We start from the raw sequence: 7,846 nt of genomic DNA on the forward strand, positions 1-7,846 counted from the left end.
ACACACACACACACACACAAACACACACATAGACACACACACACACAAACACACACATAGACACACACACACACACAAACACACACACACACACACAGACACACACACACACATATTCTCTCATAACTGTACCTTGGCCCCCTTCTCTCAAAACAGACCACAGGATCACAGTCAAATTTCTTAACATCATATGCTAAACAATTTTCTTGATCAAAGGCTCTACATTTTTTTAATTTAGACACTTAAATATTTACTAAGTCTGCTGCTCAGTTAGCATAATATCTTGTGTTTGTTCATTCTTTACTTTTTAAGTCATTTACACTTTCAAGGTTCAAAGAACCATATTCTTAAGAGCAGTTATTAAAAATTATAAAGTTGTGGAGATGGCCCAGTCAATAACAGCTAGTCAAAGAAAACTGAGGGTCTAAGTCCCAACTCTAACATTCATGCAAATGGCAGGTCAGCTGGTGTGAGTTTGAAATCCTTGACTTGGGAGACAGGCAGATCCCAGGGCCTTGCTGGTCAGCCAGCCTAACTGAACAAGCAAGCTGCAGACTCAGAGATCCTGACTCAAAAAGTAAGATGGAAAATGAGTGGCAGAAAAGCTTCACACACACACACATACATACACACACACATACATACACACACATACACACACACATACACACACATACACACACACATACACACACACATACACACACATACACACACACATACAGACATACATACACGCACACATACACACACACATGAACACATATTCACACATATGTATACACAAAGATAAGAAGAAGCAAATAAGGCAGAGGATAAAAATTATCTCTAACAAGACTAATTTTGATAGCATAAAGTTTATACTTTTCTAGATAATTCTGTGTTTTAAAAAAAACACGATCATGTCATGCTTTATAGAATTGCACATGAAGACTGGAAGATGTTTTCGATGCTATATTAATCCTTGTATTTTTCTATCAAGGAAATGTGGTTCAGAAGGAACAGCATGTTACATAAGCATCCAAATGCTGGTCTGTTGAGACTGGAGTTAGAAGCCAGGTCTCTGGCATTGGCCTAAGCTTAACACCTTTATAATAATGACACTTTGAGACCATGCTTGATGCTAACCAGGTCACATGCATTGACTCCTTTATATTTCCCAAGCCCACCAGAAGCCAGATTTTATCAGCAACCCTATTTTATAAGCAAGGGAAATACAGTGCAGTTAAAATATCCTCAATAAGGCTGAATGCTGAGCAGATGGTTAGGCTGAGTTTAGAAGTCATGCTGGCCCTGCAAGCCGGACTGCTACTCTATGTAGAAACACCCACACAAGTAAAAGAGCTGCCCACACTTGTACCTGCAGCCTCCTTAAAACAAGTGGTAGTAACAAACCATTCCACACCTCTGCAGTGCTTATACCAGGATTAGCTCTTTCAGGATACTTGGTTTTACTTGCTTGATTGTTGACTGTAATTTTATCTAGACCTAAAAACCAAACCCATCCACCAGTAGGAATCAATACTTCAGTTGGAATGGGGAGCATGAAAATAATGCACCTGCAGCACCCACAGCACCTGCATCAGCTTTGCATCACTCACTGCATCTTTCATAGCAGTTTAGATCTTAAAAAAAAAAAACAAAAAACTCAAAATCATTGTCTCAGCAATACTGATCTTTTTCCCAACAGTTATGATGACTGGCAAATCCATGTCACCAAAGAAAACTTTGCAAGGTATGCAAGCGACATGCCAGTGTAAAGGGGAAAACCCAGAGTTGTTCAGGTTGATCTTCAATGACAAGATATTTTTTTCCAGAAAAAAAGAGAAGAAAAGTTCTGAAGCTAAAGCACATCTGCCAGGATCCTTCTATGTTTCTGTCTCCCGAGTCACATTATCAGAACAGGAAGAACACTTTGGAGACAGATGTTTCATTGTCATTTGCTTTCATCCTTCCAACAGTATTGTGAGGGAACTGCTACTGTCCAGATGTCCCACATTATTAAAGGAAGAGGGAGTGCAGAGGGTGGTTTGGGCATTACAGTATATGGCATATTTGAGATCAGGTGACTGTGACACAGAGGCTCAGTCTACCCTAACAAAGTAAACATGAGGGCAGAGAAGCTGCCCACCCCCTTCAAACTAGACACTGTCTGGTGCACTTTTCATAGCATCTGTGCAAGTCCCACTACCCCAATTTCAGTTTTGAAAGCAGCAACAACAACAAGACGAACCAACAAAAAACCCCCCACAGTTTAGCTTCAAAAAGCTTGACCCAACATGAAGGTAGGGAGGAAGAGCGAGAAACCATGAGTAATATAATTAAATTAAAGGCAATTCACAGATAAACCCTAGACAGAGCTTAAAACATCTTTAATCTCAAGGTCATTTACAAACGATCATTTTTAAATTTTGAGTAGTTCTCAGGAAATGTATTGTGATCATATTCAGCCTCCCTCCCCCTCCCTCCAGGATCCACCCTCCTTCCTACTCATCAAACTTTCTGTTCTCTTTTTGTTCTCCCTCATCAAGGCCAGTTCGTGTTGCCCAAATGCTCTAATGTGTGTGACTTTCCATTTGAGCATAGTTCAAAAAGTTAGCCAGCATCCTTTTGTGAGGTCCTCAGAAACAGAAATTCATCTGTGGTGACCATGACAACAAACTTTCTTTCATTTAGGCCTTCCCCACCATACTGTGTTCAGTACACAACAACAGAAGAAGTAGCAAGGAGACAGGATCTCTATGTTCTGTAAGGCACTCTTTTGGGATTAAAATTGCTTTGCATTCTTAATTACATATATTAATTGACTATCGTAGACTTTCTAAGCTGGCCATTGTTAAAGATTACCACACTCAGTCCCCTGAGATCCTTATAGAGCAAGCCTAAGGACCAGAGTTTAGATCAACAGCACTCAGATTAAGAAGAAATATTGGCTAACCTTTGAGACACATTCCTGCCATCACAACATTGGAGAACAGAGACACAAAGGACTCTGGAGTTGGCTGACCAGCTAGTCTTGCCAAATCAAGAAATTCTGTGTTCAGTGAGAGATTGCCTCAGAAAAGAAGGTAGAAAATGGGTTATCAAAGAAAATGAAGTGGGTTATCAAACCCCACTTCAACATTCAGCCTCCATATGCACACTCACTGAAGGAGAAAATTGTCCTTCCTTTTCATTGTTTGAGAATGCTATGCATACATATAATATAAGCATATGGAGTTGGATTTGACTCAATCCTAGTACCTCTTCTAAAGTTCCTTCTCCACTACTCCCCTCCCCCCCACACACACACAGCTTCTTCCTCATAACTTCATGGGCTTTTAAAGCCCACAGAGTCCACTGTGTCTGTACATGCCTAGGGTTACGATCATCTCCTGGAGCATGGGTTAGCCTGTCATGCCCTTAATCCTTGTAAAAAACCGAATTGCTCCTGCTAGTGCTTATCAATTGACAACAGCTTTGGGGAACCACTTTTAATGAATAAGCTACTGAAACATATTTTCCAATAATTCTATTATTGAAAATGTCTATTTCCATGTCTAAAGACAAAAGATTAATTTAATCATTCAAATTAAGGTTACAGATGACCACAGCATAAGGTCAGTAAGAACCACAGGTGACAAGGATTGTCACTGTGGTCACTTGGGTTGGTGGTATAGCTCAATGGTAGACCACATCTTTAGTGTATGAAAGCCCTGGGTTTGAATGTTAGCACCACACATACACAGAACAATCCACTCGATTCCCTGTGTATGGTTGTACGTATGATACACACATACACACACACACCAGGGTATGCGATGAAAAGGCAGGTATTTTCAATTTTTTCCTTTATATGTATTTTCTATTGCTTTCCACACTTATATTTTGTAATAAGCAATGCTTTTTATTGTTTTCTAGCATGTGTATAAGAAATTAAAAAGTACAGAGACAAGAAAAAAAGGCAATAAATGAAGTATTTCACAAAATGAAGAGGAGGAGGAGAGGGAGGAGAAATTTTTTCCAGGAGGAGGAATCAAAACCAATTGCTTAAAGCGGTAAAAGAGGAAGGACAAGAAGAGTTGAACTGCATCAGAGTACAGCGATGAACACTTCATAGACTACTAAATCAAGGAAGAATTAGATGGTGAGGGAGAAAGTAAAACTTAGTAATCACCTTGCTTCTTTGAGGCACCACAGTCTGAGCAAAAAGACAGAACTAGGCTGTAATGAGGACTTTGAAGTCTGAAATAATTGAGAATATGACAAAACTCCCAGTCACACCTCCTGGGGGTTGGCCTACACAATGACACTGTCACCACTTCAAGAAGACTTCTATCACCTGCCACAGGAATTTACAGTACCCTGAGCTACCTTGTAACATTGTGATTTATTGTAATTAATTACTATTCAGTAAGAAGGTCAAACCTTTCCACTCAAGCATTATAGTCTGTTCACCGTTGATACCACAGAGACCACTGGAGCACAGAATCCTCAATAAATGTATGTTTTATTAATTACTTAACTACAAATTAGGGTAATGAGAAAGCTTGCAAATTAGATTATTGATTCATACAACTTTAACTTGTTAATTGTGCATTGGAAAAACTTTGACAGGTCAAGGGGTGGCAATAAAGCAGGCAAGAGAACTCCAGCCAGATGGATCCCTGGTGGGAAACAGGGAGTCATTCGGCCCTGGTGAAAGTGATTGGCAATTTCATAAAAGAAACTTTAATAATCATGGAAGATTTAAAAACCACAAAAGACAGAAATCAAACAGTTGCCTGACTTTCACAAGAGGACATTATTCAGCCTATCATCCACTGATATTTTGTTGGTGATCTCAAGCTAGAGTCTAAACTGAATAAACAAAAAGTCTCTGTGAGTACTTCAGAAAGTATATCCTGATCAATATGGACCATTCTATGTTTGTCTAGAAATATTCTTGCCTCGCTATCAAGATTTTCTTCATGGCTCCCATCAAAAGACACGCAAGACAGTGCCTAGAAACCTGATTTCTGGATGGTTTGCTTCGCACATAAGGGAAACTTGATAAAAATGGATTAAGCAAATTACCTATAAATATTATTAGTGAAATCACTTCCTGGTGGTACTTTGTATATTTTCTTTCTTATATTAATTCATGTTCTATCTTAGGGTGTGTATTTCTTCTTACCTATATGTCTACCAACTCTTTTTTAATAAAGTGTCCCATATTTAACAATAGGACGTGAGGATATTTTTTAATGTCATCGACTGGGGCAATAGGAAAGAAACATTTACTCATCAATTGTGCCTTGGAGAAACTTTAACAGGTCAAGGAGTCAAGCAGGTAGTAGATTCCAGCCAGGTGGCTCCCTGGTGGGAAGAGGGGAGTCATTTGGCCCTGGTGAAAAGTGGCAATTGCATCCACAGAACAAAAGACTCATCCATAACAGGTCCCAAACCCAGTTGCAGGGTTTGGCAAGACAGCAAGTCTCCCCTTGTGGGACAGGTCAGCAGTGGAGAAATTCTATATTTCTAGAATTCTATCTCTCCATGACTCAGGGCACTGTGGCTAGGCACCATCTTAAAAACACACTATTAGTTAAAACTTAGCCACCCTGGCATCATAAGGATCTCTTCTAGCTTCCCATTATCCACCAAAGAACTTAGACAAGGCACACAAAGTGCAGTGTAAATGACAGCTAATTACTGACTGAAGCATTGCATTCTATTGGGATAAAAGTTGACCTAAGTCAATGAGGCCATTGCAAAACTAAATTTGCTCACAAGAGAAAGTATACAAAGGCAGAGAGACCACTGAATCAATTAAATACACATATTTCAAAATCCTATGGGAGAGTTTTTCTGTGGAACTTGTTCTGGGTTGTTTTCTTTTGTCTTTTTGTCCAAGTAAATGATAGTCTCATTTTTATCAACTTTTGCAGAAGGGGCAATGGTGTAGCAGGTCAGAAAATTCTCTTCTAAATAATAATTTCATAAAGCTTAGTAACCAGGTTTAGATAGTTTTCAACTAGTGACCTACTAGGCAGTTGAAGATATCATACATCCTCCCAGGGACAGATATGACTTGGGTGCTATTTTCGGATTGGTCTTGCATGCCATGCTGTTGATTAAGAAGATGTCCAGTCATAGCCTCCTTGAAGCTTGACAGGATCTAACTAGGTACCTAACACCAAGAGCTTACAAACGGGAAAGAATCATTAGGCAGGGAGCCTAAAAACAGCATTCTGCAGTCCAGTATGAAGAGGTGGCAGCTGAGGAGAGTTTGAGAACTGAATATTGACAAAATTAAAAGTGCCTAGGAGATGTTTAACTCAACCAATGACACCCAAAGGAAGCCAGCCCTTCTTCTGAAGCTAAGATCTGACCTCATCACCTGAAGTAACTTTGTAGTTTGGTAGAATGAATCTAAGAGTGGCAGGTAAATTAACCTCTGGAAGTAAATGTCTTCCATGAGGTTTACTGCTGTAGAGACAGAACTCTGATTCTGCACTGGACTATTTGGCATCCATAGCAATAGCTACCCATCTGACGTTTTGATGCATAGTGAGTGTTGAAAAGTTGGAGACCGGATGACCTGGACAGATCTCAGTGGTTGCATCCTCCTTGCCAAAGCACTAAAGGGACATCAGACACCAATACAGTGCAAGGGAAGCACTAGTAAACACAAGAAATACTGTAGTTTGTAAGTTCAAGACTCCCTGACCTTTTCTCGTCTATACTCCAGAGTCTAAACTAAGATGAGCCAGAGATTGAATAAAATTAAAAAGCTTCTGCACAGCAAAGTAAATACCTAAAAATTAAAGAGAATGCCTCCAGATTGGGAGAAAAAATTCCAGCTGCACATCTGACAAAAGATTAATAACTAGATTCTAAAAATAAAATTTTTAAGTTAAATATCAAAGAATTAAACCAATAAATGAACAAATGATAAAGCTGTGGAACAAGAAGAGATAATAAAACCCCAAATGAATAGATGATGGCAACACCCCCAAATGAATAGATGAAGATGGCAAAACCACAGGGCTGGATTAATAAGATAGAAACAAACAAACAAATGAAAAACAATACAAAGAATCAATTAAACAAAAAGTTTGTTCTCTGAGAAAATCAAAAATGTTGACAATCCCTTAGCCAAGTTAAATGAACTACAAAGAAAGAATACACAAATTAACAAAATTAGAAAAGGGAACATAGCAACAGGCACTGAGGAAATCCATAAGAACTTACTTTAAAAAAAAAAATAGCTAATTGGAAAATCTAAAAGAAATGGATAACTTTCTTGATAGATACTACTTACCAAATTTTAATCAAGATCAGATAAGTAAATTAAACAGACCTATAACCTCTAGTGAGATAGAAGCAATCATTAAAAGTCTCAAAAAAAAAAAAAAAAGCCAGGCTATATGGTTTTAGTGCAGAATTCTACCAGAATTTCAAAACACAGTTAACTCCAACACTTATCAAATTATTTCACAAAATGGAAACAGAAGGAATAAGCCACAGTTACTCTGATACCTAAACCATATTAAAAATCCAGCCAAGAAAATTGCAGACCAGTTTCCCTTATACATATATATGCAAAAATACTCAATAAATTACTTGCAAACTTGGTCCAAAAACACATCAACAAAATTTTCCACATGATCAAACGTGATCCCAGAGACGCATGCATGGCTCAACACATGTAAATCGATAAATATAAACCAGCCATATAAGTAGACTGAAAGACCTACTCCACATAATCTTCTCATTAGGTGAAGCAAAGACCTTTCATAAAATCTAACATCCTTCATGGTAAACGTCCTGGAGAGATGAGAGATACAAGGGACATACATAAACATAATAATGGCTGTTTACA

The sequence above is a fragment of the Mus caroli genome, chromosome 19 (assembly GCF_900094665.2).
Source record: "Mus caroli chromosome 19, CAROLI_EIJ_v1.1, whole genome shotgun sequence".
NCBI lineage: Eukaryota > Metazoa > Chordata > Mammalia > Rodentia > Muridae > Mus > Mus caroli.